The sequence below is a fragment of the Pipistrellus hanaki genome (genome assembly GCF_964339955.1).
Source record: "Pipistrellus hanaki genome assembly, chromosome: 1".
Taxonomy (NCBI): domain Eukaryota; kingdom Metazoa; phylum Chordata; class Mammalia; order Chiroptera; family Vespertilionidae; genus Pipistrellus; species Pipistrellus hanaki.
Window position 1 is genome coordinate 137,083,502 of NC_140503.1, and position 15,895 is coordinate 137,099,396.

Sequence of the window (15,895 nt, forward strand, 5' to 3'; positions counted from 1 at the left end):
TGATAAATCAGCTGCCTCTTGCATGTCCCCTTCTCACCACACTGGGGATTGAGCACATAAACCAGGCATGTTCCCTAACCAAGAATCAAACTGTGACCTCCTGGTTCATGGGTCAATGCTCAACCACTGGGCCACACTAGCTGGGGTATTTCCTTTCTTTTAGAATGTTTTAATTGGGAATTAAAGAACTGCTATTAGCTGTACAAGTGGCCAAGATGTATAGTAAAATATATCCAACCATTTTTATTCAAAATACACAGCAAAAATGTATTATTTTAACCCATTTTTAAGTGTATAGTTCTGTAGCATTAAATAAATTCACACAGTTGTGTGACTAAAGCGTTTCCACCTTGAACTTAAATATAAGCAATAAGGCTACAAATACTAATTGGATCACTTAATAAATTTTTCTTAGATAACTTGATGTTAAATATAATTGACTACTATTTTTTCACCAGTAGTGACAAATAGCAACAGCTCTTCCTTTCCAAATTACTCTTAATTTTCTAGGACCATTAAGCTCTGCTGCCATAGGAGAGAAAAAGTACAATGAATGGACCAGAAATTCATCATTGAGCTATCTTGATTTTTGTTTTGTTGTGTGTGTGTGTTTTAAATTTACAGAATAGAATTTTAGAATGTTGAGAGGATTCTTTCAGAGATCTTCCACTATCAGTCCTCAACTTATAGTTAAGAGCCTCATAGCACTGTTTTATCTTTTTTTTTGTTAATATTTCTATTTCTCTGGAATGACATTTTTCATGTGATTTATTTTAGGTCAAACATAGGAATAATATTCATAAATCAATAATAGATAAAACCAGCTGTGTAGAAGACAATTGCCATCTTCAGATTAATTATTAATCATAATTTATTATGATCTATTACGAAACTTAGACATTTCTTCACCCCATCACCTAGGTACTTCTTTGTTGTTATTTTCCCCCATAATTTCATGATTTTTTATAGTTTTAGAATTCTCAAATTGTGCCTTCTGGTCACCTATATTAAGTTATTTGGGGAGTTTTTACAAAGAGAAGATATATTGACCACCCCAAACTCACAGCAATGAGAGAGCTACATACTAACTACTCCTTGTATCATAATTATGTATTATGTTTAATGAGAATCCTAAATCTAATTAAACATTTGAAACTAAGTAAATAATTTAAAATCTTTGAAATTTGCAGTTTAAAAGGCATTTTAACTTGCACTGGTTTATGCAGTTTTTAATATACTTCATTGAGCAATGGGCTACCAATAATCTAAACTAGATAGAAAGACTAGCTAGCAATGGCTTCCCTAGACAAGAACACAGAGAGTCCTATGGATTAGTAAATTTGTCTAAGACTTCTCAACTACCACACTGTGAAAGAAAGGCTCACATATTCCTCAAGCAAGAGCATTTTCTATTTCCACTGTGGACAGTAAAGGAAATTAATGATCAAATGCAACTGAGTGAAAAAGTAGGCCATCCTATCCATTTCCTTCACATAGCTATCATCAACATCAACATGATGACCATCACTGACTGACAGGGAATAGGCACTTGAGATGTATTTGCATTCCCCCATTTTAACATAGGAGAGTGAGGGTTAGAACAGAAAAGAAGATATTTTAAAAATACACATCTAGTAAATAAAAGAGTGAGGACTTGAACCCAGGTGAGTTTGCTTTCACAATTTTTGTTCCTAACCTTTATGTTTAAACTATGGAGTCACAAATTAAAAGCAATTTCAAAATTAAAAATAACCGAAAAATGATTTCATAAATGATGTCTGATCATAAGTGCCAACCAATTTATCTGTTGAGAGATAGAGAGATTGAAACTAAACATGATAAGATACATGGCTGGAGAGAAAATCTATGTAGATTACCAAAATACTAATAAGTAAATGAGTTGCTTCAGACATTTTACCAAAACAAAGCCACAGATTCAGCTATTTTAATTTTTCCACAATTTATGATTATCAGTGTGTGTACTTCCTAATTTTGAAAGTACACTTATCTATAACAATTGATAGCATTGTGACTGAGAGGATGCCTGGACTAATCAGCAGATTCTGAGCAATGTATGAATGATTACTCTGACACAGGTTTCTGTGAAAGAGAGGGCTAAGGGACTGCCTGGCTAAAGGAACCAGACATCCCCATTCACCTGCCTCATTAGGCTTTTCTTGTAACAACAGCTTGAACTAAAATTAGCCTCTAGAGCAGGATAAGTATCCTTGAGAAAATACATGTATCTGTAGTGTCTTCTAAACAAGGATGTTTAAAGAATAAACATAAAGATTCCAGCAAAACACCTTGGAGCTCAGACTTGTTTGAAAAAGTCAAGGTAGGGTCTGCCACCTTCAGCAAGGTCTCCTAGAATCCTCCAGCCTTTTAGAGAGTCCTCCTTACAGACTTTCCAACCAAGTCCCGTGCTTCCCCACAGGTGGGCATTTTACTCATCACCTGTGTGAGAATAGAGGCATACTTCAAAAATCTTAAGGGTTTGGATACAGACCAGTCCAATAAAGCAACTATCCCAAAAATACAGGCCACATGAATTTTTTTGTTTCCCAGTGCATCTAAAAGTTATATTTACATTATACTTTTATCTATTGTGTGCATTATGCCCCCAAAATATACAAACCTTAATTTAAAAATACTTTACTGCTAAAAAATGCTAACCATCATCTGAGTATGTTGTAAAAATAGTGCCAATAGACCTGCTCAATGCAGGGCTGGCATAAATCTTCAATTTGTAAAAAATAGTTTGTAAAAAATATTGTCAAAGTGCAATAAAAAGCAAGGTGAAATAAAATGCCTGCATTACAAGTGACAAAATAAATTGCCATATCGTTTATTCTACACCACATAAAAGAGATATTTAAAAATCAAAATATAGGAGAACAGAATATCAGCTAACTAAAAACAAACAAACAAAACACACACACACACACACCCTAGAGTGGTGAAGGCCCAGGGCAGTATTTTGAGGTGGGTTAAAAGGGGGATAATGGGGTAGGGGAATAAGGGGACATATGTAATACTTACAACATTAAGGATTTTAAAAATACAAATAAATTACCCTCCCCCCCCCAAAAAAAATAATGCAAGTGTTTATGAAGTCAGGGAAACCTAAAACATGAATCTTTAGTTTTCTAACATTCTAAAATAGATGAGCATGATCCAGCATATAAAACTGAGTTGAAGAGTAAATAAAACCTAAGTCAGAAAGAGGAGAGTAAGAGAAAACTGGTGATTTAATCATTTGTAGAGACTTAAATTTTGAAAAGATCAGGACACTTCTAGAGGCAGGATGTGCCCATGGCAATGTTGTTCCATATACTTTTATTTTTTTTAACTCTCTTCATAGAATGAATTAGAAATAAAGCCCCTATATATTTTTTCATCAAAATTAACTATATGAGAACATGTTTCAACTCTAAATGACTGTAATTTTCATTATGTCTTGACCATGTTGCTCATTTCTCTAATGGGAAATAGTCCTTCAAGTTCCAAAAATCAAAATGGAAAAGCAGAATTATCGCATGTGTAAGTGCATGTGTATATTAAATAGATTTCAGATGAAATCCTGGAGTTAATTTTGATACATGTTTAAAGATATTTCTTGATTCCACTATTAGTCTATCATGATTTATATACTGAGGAAGGTGACACAGATGTATGTATATCCATATCCATATCCATATCTATATCCACAGCCATATAATCTTAAATGCTTAAATAGAAATGTTACTAATGTGGCTACATAATTTAAATGTTCTGGTTTTGGCACCAATTAAGAGGTCTGGGAGAATCTTCTGTAGCTAAATATTGGACAGAAGGCTTCTGAAAAATCCAGGGATTGCTGTCGGAAAGCAATTAAACAGAAGAAATTACATTAGCGAAGAGCAGATGCCATATTCCACTCAGCTGCCTATTTTTCATGCAGGTGGGTTTTGCTGGTCTTTTGTTTCCCAACAAACAAAAGACTGACAAACACCTGTCCCTCGCACAGCCGGGTGAGGTTGTTTACCTGAAGAGTAAGTAGAACACTACCAACAACTTGGGTCAGCTCTTGCAATTCAAAGTGCATTTTCTGATGAAGGTAAAGACATACAAGAAAGTGAAAGGTCCTTCCCCTTTTAGACGGAGCTTCAGTAACATCCTCAGACAGTTTTACTTGTTTGTTTTTTTTATTCTGAAATCATTCTAGAATGGCACATGCGTTGGTAACTAATATCGTTTATTAGTGACAACTAATTTTTCTAGATGACTTTTACCCCCTGTCAACATAACAAACTGACTTTTATTCTGCTTTTGAGTAAATCATAACATGAGAAAACACTGAGCCTAAGTAGAATTATATATGTTTTAATGTATCATAGAAATAATATTTTTATTAAAAAAAACATGTTTGTCTAAAGTAATTTTCTCATGTAATAAATCCCCATGTTAGCCAAATTTAGGTTCATTTTAAAATATTATGAATATTATAATAACAGATTTCAGAATTTTTATTTTATTTATTTATTTTTTTTTACTGGGACATGTATTTTTCCCCATAGTTTTCATTCTTATACCTCCTCTACACAAATGTGCAGATGACTTTATCTCCTCTTTGACACTTTAAAAATGCCTGTTTTTCAATTTAAGGATTCATTTCACCATATGGTCTGTTTAGCCTGATAAAGCCTCCTGCACATTATGAAATAATTGTAGCTGTGGAAAGCCATTCATACCTCTGTAGTTAAGGTTATGTGAGAGTTTTTATGGGCACTGACCCCTTCTCCAATTCCAGGAATTTATCACTGAGCAGTCAATTTGTTTAAACCTGCAACCTGGCATATATGAACTCTTTGCCAATATGCATGTTGCCCAAGAGAGCATTTTGGGTCACAAATGTGATGGTTTTATTCAAATGCATTCTTTGGGGCAGTTGAAATGAAGCAATCATCTATGTCACTTATTCATGCTGTCATAAGTAAAAGAACTGATATTCTCTCAAATTAAAACAGAATTAAGTATAAAATAAATATTCAAGGGCCTTACTAGTGTATAAATTAAATGCAATAATGCAGAGAGCAGATGCTAAAGTCAATGGGTGGGTAGGAACATTGTTGCCTACAAATAAAAGCATATTTTATTTTTGTGTGATTTAATTCCTACAGGAAATATGTCTTTAGCATTGCTAAATTTGCAACCCTTATTGTATTTTGTTTTTATTCATATTCATGGGACTTAAGTCATAAATGCCTACCATCTGAAATGTACACAGTGAAGAAAATTTTTTTAAAATGCTTTTGAAAATACTCTACTCTGCAAACTACCTCACTCTAAGTATCTAGGTCTCACTTTCTATTTCCTCTCTCCCTCTTTTCCTCATGCAGGCACACACACACACACACACACACACACACACACACACACACACACATTTTGTATTAACCCTGCCAAACAATATATTTGTCCTGCCACCTGGAATAGTACCACCATCCCTTTTACCAATCCTATCTGTTTTTTAGAACCCAGCTTTCTCATAAAGATAGATATATCCATGAATTATAATTAACCACTTGCTCATTTGTCTACTAAAAATACATTGCACCTAGTATGTGCCAGACCCTTCTCTAGGTGATGAGGTTTCTTAAGAATTATGTTTCAGTATTGAGAATAAACAAATGTTTAAATAATAATTTACCTAAAGTATTTGTATTTAGTTCATTAATAAGCACAATGGGAAATAAAACATAAATTAGTATTTCCCACCTTAAGTAAAATTTGGAAGATTTTTACCCAATGTCCTGTTCTAATTTGAGAAGCAACATTATTCTATCCAAGTTACATTATTTTTAGTAATTACTATACTTTAACATTATTTGAATTATTTCCTTTTTGTGGCATTTTACTTTTTGTAAATATATTTTTATTTATTTCAGAGAGGAAGAGAGAGGGAGAGAGAGAGATAGAAACATCAATGATGAGAGAGATCCCTTGCTGGGGATCGAGCCCATAACCCAGGCATGTGCCCTTGACAAGAATCGAACCTGGGATCCTTCATTCCACAGACCGATGCTCCATCCACTGAACCAAACCAGGTAGGGCTTTTGTGGCATTTTCTAGATAATACTGAAATAAGTCAACAGGGTGGGTGTTCTGAGATTTAACTCAAGAGCTCAAAATGTGCATTCAAGGAAACAAGGCATGTTTTCTGAAATCTTTAATATAAATACTCCTACACTTTAACAGTAAACAAATTCTTGGGGTTAAAAAAGTATTATCTCCACTTTAGATTATTTTCATGTGTCATACAGTATATTATACATAGCTATTTGTGAGTCTGAATGGATAGAACATCTTGTGATTACTTACCTTCTCTGACTATCCAGTGTCCACATTCCAATGGGAGCCCTCTTGTTGACCATTCACATGTAAGTCTCCTGGAGACACAATATGTTCCTATGTGTGTGTGGAGGGGGGATGGAGGGAGGAATGGCATAAAAAATTCAAATGCTAGTGATAGTGATGGAGGCAAAGACAATATCAAAAATTTAAGTAATGAGTCATCCTTTACCAAAATATAGAGACTTTTAATAAATTAATGGACAAAATTTCAAATAACTCACTGGGGAATAGGTATCAATTCACTATGTACTTAGTATGATAAAAAATAATTAGTACCAAAAACAATTACTTTGTTATTATAAAACAAGTCACACTAGAAAGTTGAAAGGCAGTTCAGTGTAGGATGAGACTGCATAGAAGACAGATGGAAACTTGCTTAGGGCCAACCAGAGGCACTCATGGAACTTCCCAGAAAAAGTTTTAGAAAAAGACAAGGGCCCTAGCTGGTTTGGCTCAGTGGCTAGAGCGTTGGCCTGTGAACTGAAGAGTCCTAGGTTCGATTTTTGACAAGGTCACATGCCAGGGTTAGGGACTTAAACTCCAGTAGGGGGTGTGCAGGAGGAAGCTAATCAATGATTCTCTCTCATCATTGATATTTCTATCTCTCTTTCCCTCTCCCTACAGCTTTGAAATAAAATATATATTTTTTTTTAAAAGAGAAAGACAAGGGAAGCTACTGTTTATTTGAAAATGCTGAGATATTCCGAAACCGGTTTGGCTCAATGGGTAGTGTCGGCCTGCAGACTGAAAGGTCCCAGGTTCGATTCCGGTCAAGGTCATGTACCTTGGTTGTGGGCACATCCCCAATAGTAGGTGTGCAAGAGGCAGCTGATCATGATTCTCTCTCATCGATGTTTCTAGCTCTCTATCCCTCTCTCTTCCTCTCTGTAAAAAATCAATAAAATATATTTAAAAAAAAGAAGAAGAAGAAAGTACATTGAGAGCTCTGAGAATTGGGCTGCATGATTGAGTGAAGTGTCTCTCTATGGACCCTGAATTTTTATATATTAGGATAATTTGAGTAATCTCCATGCTGCTATTTATATGGTTGCACCATTTTCTGTTCAGAAGTAAAACATAATCACAGTGAGTATATGGTCTTACCAGTGTCCCTAGGTATATGAAATCTCTTATTTTTCTGACCACAAGGTGAGATAAGCTCATTTAGCAAAACTTTATTTTCATCCCTTTCATACTTCCAAACCAGCTAATTCTTGTCTAACTTAATCTTGGTAAAGTAATCATGAAGGAAAAAACCAAAAATGAATTTTGATGTTTTTACTATTTTCCCTAGAAACGCAAGTTCAATAGAGAAGAATTTTGCCTTTCAATGCATTTCAGGCTATACTTTAAAAAAAGAATGTCCTAACTAGGAAACTCAATTCTTTAAAGAATTGTCTGTTCCATCCCTGCTTTGAAAACCAAGACAATGTCATATACTTTAGGTTTTTATAGTGTTAGTACATACTTCCAGATACCAATTTCTGCATTACTTAGGATACTGTCTAATACCCCTGCTCTCCAAATAGTAAATTTATTTTTTTTCCCTTTCAGAATGTAGAAGGAGAGCTATTCAGAGCAAGTTTCACCTCCAACCCATTATGTAATTCAGAGCCACGGGTTTTTCCTATCTTTGTTCCTTGCTATCTTCTAGTGAGTTGTGTTTGTCCTCTAGATAAAGTGAGCTTTATCCCCAATATGGATGGTTCCATGAAATAATGGGCATAAAAAGATGAGAACAAGCAGCTTTTTTATAGGGACATAATCCAGAAATTCCAAGTATCACTTCTCAATGCAATACATCTTGTTGATCTGGGCTAAAGTGTGAGGAAATCTTAGACCTATAGCGAAAACCCAGAAGTTCTAATTTCTGTAAAAGAAATAGATATTCAGATGCAAAAGAATGAAGGCAGACCCTTACCTTATACTGCATGTAAAAATTAACTCAATGGATTAATAACTTAAAATAAAACCTATAAACCTAGAAGATAACTTAGGGAAAGAGCCTCATGGCATTGGTCTTGACAGTGATTTCTTGGATATGACTACAAAAGCACAGTCAACAAAATGAAAATAGATAAATTGGGTACATAAAACTTAAAATATTCTTCTTATTAAAGGAAACAATCAAGAAGTAAAAAGACAACCTGTGGAATGGGGGGAAAATATTTTTAAATAACATGCTATATAATAAAAGGCCAGCAACTACAATGGCATAACGACCAGATCAACCAGTCGTATGAGGTGCATTAACTACCTCTCAGTACGTCCCCACATCCCGCAGGCTCCCATCACTGGATGGCCAACAGGGAACCACAGGTAACTGAGGTGATTGGCAGTGGTGGGACTGGGGACTGGCAAGCAGGTGGAAGATGGCCCTGATTGTAGGCTAGGCCTTGGGACCCTACCCACACATGATTTCGTGCACTAGGCCTCTAGTCTATAATAATAAAAGTTTAATATGCTAATTAGACTGGACAAATGAACGACCTTCTGGACATTTTTATCTTATCAAAAACTTTAATATATTGACATAAAACTTACTTGTAACATCTAAAATGCTTCCTTTTATAAAAAATGAGGCATTTGTTTGCTTATACTCTTTTTAAAAAATTAATTTATTTTAATAAGAGCTTTAGAAAGCCTATTGTATATTCAGTATATGTAATTTGTTATCAACTCATTCACCTCTTTTTTATACACTAGTTGCTCATACGCATTGCAAAAAATAAAAAATTAAAACATGCCAGATAAACAAAGAAAAAAGTAACCTCTGATCAGGACATCTGGAGATAAAATCTGTTAACATTTCTAGGTGTGAATGTAAGTGTTTATCTGTGTGAAAACTTATTACCAGTAAAGATATTTCATGAATCTCATTTTAATAACTACTTAACATTCCATCATACAAATGATATTTAGGGGAATTATTTCATTCTATTTAGAGCGATTGAGTTCTCTGTAATTATTTTCACTTTTATATATTGCCATGACAAATAACTCTCACAGAGAAGCACAGATTAAATTTAGATCATTTTGCCAAGTTCTAAAAAAATAAGCCAATGTGAAAAAAATTTTATTGTTTAATTTAGTTGCAATTTAATTCATACTACAGAGTACAATTGGAAGGAATTCCTACTCTGCACTATTGGATTTTCCTACCCTGAAAAGGAAGAAGAAAAAAAAGGGTATGCACACAAAGTTAGTATCTCCTCTACTATTTCTTTTTTTTTGTCTATTAGCATAAATTAATATGTATTCCATTGATTTCTATATTAATGTTCATGTGACATAAATATTTATGTCCTTAATGTCAGCAAATTTCTTTTGTCTCTTTTCTTTTTGTATTTTTTGATAAAATATTCAAGTTCATCATGTTATTTGGCAGATATTATTCTCTATAATATTCAAATGATGTTGCAAAAGAGTAGATTAACTGCATATAGTATGACAGAAAACTACTAATTGATTATTTCTGTATCCAGTAGAAGAGAAATATCTTAAATAATTACAATTAGGACAATGACCTATTACATTAGTCTCAAATCTCTCCATGGATATTAATGTGAATAAATGGAAATATTTCATTGTCATTTCTGTCACTGACAGTGCAGATGTTATTTACTGTGTAATAAAAGAAGTAACATTTATGCCGAGACCGGTTTGGCTCAATGGATAGAGCGTCGGCTTGGGGACTGAAGGGACCCGGGTTCGATTCCGGTCAAGGGCATGTACCTTGGTTGCGGGCATATCCCCAGTAGGGGACATGCAAGAGGCAGCTGATCGATGACTCTCTCTCATCGATGTTTCTAGCTTTCTATCTCTCTCCCTTCCTCTCTGTACAAAATCAATAAAATATAAAAATAAATAAATAAATAAATAAATAAAAGAAGTAACATTTAATCATTATTTATATGTCTATTTTCAATTTTTATCCACTAAAATCTTCCTAATTCATGAGACTTCTTCATAACATTCTTATTTTGGTGCTCTTTTAAATATTAAAATATATTATTTTTATCAGTACACTTGTTAACCTATTATTGTTTAAGTGAATGTTGTTCATTTTTTTGTGTGTATTGACCTTTCATCTACAAAACATAATCTACCATTTTTATTTTCATGACTCATTTGAGAATTATATTTGCTTCCTTGACTTTCTATCCTACCGAATAAAAGGCTAATATGCAGATCGACCGAATGGTAGCTATGACATACACTGACCACCAGGAGGCAGATGTCCAATGAAGGAGCTGCCCCCTGGTAGTCAGTGCACTCCCACAGGGGAAGCACCACTGAGCCAGAAGCTTGGCTCATAGCTGGTGAGCACAGCGGTGGTGGCAGGAGCCTCTCCTGCTTCCAAGGCAGGGCTAAGAATGTCTGACTGATGACAGTGGACATCCCCTGAGTGCTCCGGGACTGTGAGAAGGTCCAGACCAAGCTGAGGGACCCCTCCTCCCAAGTGCACAAATTTCATGCACCAGGACTCTAATAGAATATAAAGCCCTGTGTCAAACTGCAGCAAACCATTATAGTTTTCTATTTTTAGAGCTTTGCCACTAAAGCATTATTGGAGGTAACCCAACAATTCTGAAGATCATTTCAGATTTTTTTTTTATCACATTTATTTTATAGCTAGAAAACAGAGAATCTACAAAAGTAATTCCATATTAATAAATGCAAATGAGAAGCATCTTTTATGTACCTCCAACAGCATATACTCTGTGCTCCACAAAATAATCACTATCTTAATTTTAAATTCTCTAGTTTCATTTACATGATTTAAAATGTTCCATAAACAAAATTATATGATTTTTTTCTGCCCACTTTTTTAAATCAGTATTTTGGTTGTTAGATTATTCAACTTTTTTTGTATTAGTTATAGTTCTTTCATTTTCTTTACTATATACTAGTGTCCCCTTATACAACACTAGTATATCATTTATCTACTCTACACTGGATGGATACTTTTATAAATGACATTTGGTTTATGTGTATGAGCATTTCTATTTGGAGCATTTCTAGAGTGGAAATTCTGGGTTCTATTATGTGCATATATCCAATTAGTTATATTTCCACCATCAGTGTACGAGAATTCCCTTTGTTTCACAGAAAACCAACACCAGGTTTTACAAGCCTTTTTGAAAACTATTTATTGTTGAGAGTATTACAAATGTCTCCTGTTTGTCCCCATTACCTTCCTGACCCAGATCTGCTCTTCCCAGCACTTCAACACCCTATTGTCTGTGTCCATAGGTAATGCATATCTATATATATATAAAAGTCTAAGCAACTGTCTGACCCTTTGACTGTTTGCCCAGTAGTTATGATGTGCACTGACCACCAGGGGTCAGACACCCAATGCAGAAATGGAAACCAAAGTATGGAGACAGGAACAGACTAATGAATCTCAGAGGGAAGTAGGGAGAGGGGAATGGAGGGAAGAGATTGACCAAATATCTTATATGCATACTAGAGATCCAGTACACATATTCATACACAAGTGGGGTCCTAGGCCTGGCCTACAGAGATCAGGATTAAGCCAGCAGTCAGACATTGCTCTCCCAATCTGGGGCTCTCATAGTTCAGAACCCCTTGTTCCTTACCGCTGCCTGCATCAGAGCCTCTCTCACCTCCACCACTGCCCTTGCCAGCCATGAGCCGGCTTCTGACTGAGTGGCACTCCCCCTGTGGGAGTACACTGACCACCAGGAGAAGCTCCTGTGTTGAGCATCTGTGCCCTGGTGATCAGTGAACATCATAGTGATCAGTCATTCCGCTGTTTGGTCTATTTGCATATTGTACTTTTATTATATAGGATATGTAGTGGTTTTATTGGTTCACCTTTTATATTTAGATTTAAAATTCATCCAGAATTATTTTTCATATATGGTATAGATAGAGGTCAAGTTTTAATTTTTTAAATCTAATTACCTCAACACTACATTCAATAGATCTTCTTCTCATGGCGTTACAATGCTACATGTGAGTTTATTTCTATAGCCTAAATTATTTTTATATATGTCTCTAGCTGTACCAATGCCACTGTCATAATTATTGTAAAAATAAATATTCATATCAAGTGGTATAAGTTCTTTTACTTTGTCTTCTTCAAAATTTTTATGTTTCTTTTGGTTATTTGCGTTTTAGCTTATCCAGTTGCACACATGTACTCCTACATCTCACCACTGTGTTGGAATTTTGATTTAGATTTAATTGACTCAATAGATCAATGTTGGTAAAATTGAATATATTTACAATGTTGAGTCTTTCAACCTATAAACATGGAGTATCTCTTCATTTATTTATTTCATTTGCTGTTGTTTTCTTTCAAAAAGGTTTGATAGTCCCTTTCTGCATTACTCAGACCTTGTTTGGCTGTTTTCCTAGTTGTTGAGTATATTTTCATGCTATTCTAAATGCTATCTGCTATCTCCTCAAATTTCTATTCTTACCTGCTGGTGCTGACACATAAAATTGCAGTTGTCTAAAGTGACTGACCTTGTATTGAGCATACTTAATAAACTTCATTATAAATTTGAATGCCAATATTTTCAAAAATTTCATGTCCATATCATACAATCTGCAAACAATGACAGGTTTATTTTTCCTTCCACCCTTCTTGCCTTTTATTTCAATATCTACCCTGTTTCCCCGAAAATAAGACAGTGTCTTATATTAATTTTTGCTCCCAAGATGTGCTAGGTCTTATTTTCAGGGGATTTCTTATTTTTCCATGAAGAAGAATATGGTACACATTTATTGTTAAATGAAAATAAAGGAAATTTATTACCTGTATACGGTACGGTAGTACGGTAGTTGTCAACACAAACCAGACAAACTGTGAATCCTACAGTATCAAGAATTTACTCATTTCTTCAATGACAATCATGTCATCATCTTCTGGAACATCATCATAACAATCTAATTCCTGAATTTCCTGGTGAATTTCTTGTGACTCCATTTCTTTTCAGAATCAGTGGACCAAATCTTTCATGTTTAGTCTAGGGGGAGGGCCTTATTTTTGGGGTGATACCTTATATTTCACTCAGAAGGAAACCTGTAAGTAGATCTTATTTTCAGAGGATGTCTTATTTTCGGGGAAACACGGTAGTGAATACTATGGTTTTGCTCCTGTTATCAAACATAAAACCCAAAACATTTTACCCACAAATACAATGCTCCATATTTGGAGGTATTCTTTCAGATAAAGTATTTCCTATTCATTTTTAATGCTCTAAGAGTTATTATAAATGTGATACATTTGAATAAATATATTATTTTACTTCTTTATTTGGTCAATGTGGTGAATTATGATTTTTAATTAATCATATGATTTTTAAAAATCTTGCATTAAAGATGTCACTTGGGTCCTAGCCCATGTTCCTTAGTTGGTTGAGTGTCTTTCTGTGCACTGAAAGGTTGCTTTGCCGGTTGGATTCCCAGTCAGGGAACATGCCCAGATAGAGCATTAAGTCCCTAATGTGGTGCATGTAGGAGGCAGCCAATAGATGATTCGGTCTCACATTTTCCTTCTTCCTTCTTCTCTCTTTCTAAAATAAATAAAACATATTTTTAAAATTAAATATTTTTATTGATTTCAGAGAGGAAGGGAAGGGAGGGAAAGAGAGAGAGAGAGAGAGAAGAGAGAGAGAGAGAGAGAGAGAGAGAGAGAGAGAGAGAGAGAGAGAGAGAGAGAGAGAAACATCAATAATGAGATAGAATAATTGATTGGTTCCCTCCTGCTAGCACCTCACTGGGGATGGAGCTGCAACCCAGTATGTGGCTTTGACCGGAATCAAACCCTGGATCCTTCAGTCCAGAAGCTGGTGCTCTATCCACTGAGCCAAACCAGCTAGGGTTTTAAAAAAATGTTTTCTATACTGATGCAACTTGATCATAATGAATTATGATCTCTTAATATGATTTTATTAATTTTGTTAATTTTTTAAAAATCTTTTTGTATCTCAGTGTATGAGGGCTATTAATTTCCCTTTTGAAAAGGGAAATGCTCTTCATGAGTGATTTTAGTGCCAAAAAATGTACTGGCCACATTAAATAAATTTTCAAGGCCCTTAGTGTTATTTCCTTCCTTCTTTCTGTTCTCCTTCAATCAGATACTCAACATGTATTTGTTCTGTTCACAATGATTTTATGAAGTGACTAGAGGACCTATACACAAAATTTGTGCAATGGCCTTGGCCCCTGCCACTGCCGCAGTCTCCTTGGCCCCTCCATTGTGGCTTCAACTGGAAGCTTATCCAGATGGAAATCTGGTTAATTAGCATATTATGTTTTTATTATTATAGACCCCTGTGTTTAGTATTGTTTTAAAACATTATCTAACATTTTACAAATATAAAAAGTCAATAGCTCTTCACACAGAGAAAATAATAAACTAAAATAAAACATATAGGACAAACTATTTATAAAAGAAGCAAAATGTTAACTAATAACCTCTCCAGGCTATGCCAAGGAACAATGTAAAAATACTATAAAATTTGGCTTAGCAAAAAGGTATGAAATAATACTCAAATTAAGTATCATGAAAGATCTTTCAATTTGGAAAGACAAACTATTTTGAAAAGAACAATTCTTCTGAAATTGTAGATATTTTAAAAAGAAGACCTTTCCTATCAACAAAATATAAAAACAAAATAAGAAAGTAAGAACAAAATAAGAAAATTTCAAAATCATAGCAGAGATTTTATTTTTTAGTTATTGTTTTTATTTTGTTTTGTTTTGTTCTTCAATGCCTCATGGTAATAATAAAGGGCTGATATGCAAATGGTCATCACACTGTGACTCATAAAGACTGATCAGCAGGGACCTGAGGCTGTGTGGAGCCTGCCTGGCCCCAGGGGGGATCTCAGGCCATGCCCTTTGCCATGAAGGGCTTGGAGGAGGACCTCAGGCCCAATCCCCTCACAGGAGCACCAGGCTGGGGGACCTCAGGCCACACCCTCTGGCAGGGCTTGATGGGGGACCTGAGGCTGTATCCACTGCCTGGCAGGGCTTGATGGGGATGGGGCTGGCTTGGTCTGGGTCTCTTGTGATTTTGAAGCATGTGTGGGTGGGTGAGGATTTGACTCTGAGTCCCACAGCGCACCCCAGACTCTGACAGGAGGGAGGTTTTCATATACATTTTGCTAGTTTTCTTTAATCTCTGACACTTCTATTATAGAGCAAGGGCAAATAGCAATATTAAAATATTTCCTCTAATTAATTCCCTTTAATGTGTACAAATTTTGTGCACCAAGCCACTAGTTTTATATATAAACCTTACTTTAAAAAATGTAAAATCAATTTGTATGTAAAATGTGGCAGCCTAAAATAGTACAGGGTTTGACTTATTTAATAAATGCAGCTTGAAAATTGGTTTTATGAGAAAATATGTACTCACACTATTCATAATCAAATTCTAGATGGATTCAAGAGATAAAGGGAAAATCAAAGCATAGAAAGAGGAGGAAATGTTGATTAATATTTATCTGATTTC